Genomic DNA, 546 nt, shown 5'->3' on the forward strand with positions numbered 1-546 from the left:
TGTTATTGTTTCCCGCGCACGGGTCCCCCCCCCCACACGCACCACACACACCACGCCCGGACCGACACGCCCACGTCCTCTCTCAGGGGGGGGGGGGAACAACTCCGCCCAGCGCCCCCGTGGATGTGCCGCCGGGCCGGAAATCGCCCAGACCACCCCCACGCGCGAGACGCGTGAGTCGGAGAAACAGGAAAGCACGGGTGAACGAGGCCGTCACGCACAAGCCCAGACACCCGGAGGGGGGAGGTCGTGGGCCTCGGCGCCGGGGGCCTTCTCCGCCCCACCCCTGCGGGACCGCGCCCTTGGGAGGCGGCCCCGTCCATGGGAACGTCTCCCCCGGGGGACAGCGCACACACCACCCCTGCCAACTGTCCCATGCTCTCCCCGCACACACAGGGCCGCCGGCGCATCGCACATTGCGCCGAGCGCCTCCAAGGTGGCAAGCCGAACAACCCTCTCTTGCCCTTCTTCACCTCCCGGCGAGGGACCGGGGGGGGGGGGGAGGGGACACCGCGGAACGCATGCCGGCCAGCACGGAACGGCCCC

The sequence above is a fragment of the Fonticula alba genome (genome assembly GCF_000388065.1).
Source record: "Fonticula alba strain ATCC 38817 unplaced genomic scaffold supercont2.2, whole genome shotgun sequence".
NCBI lineage: Eukaryota > Rotosphaerida > Fonticulaceae > Fonticula > Fonticula alba.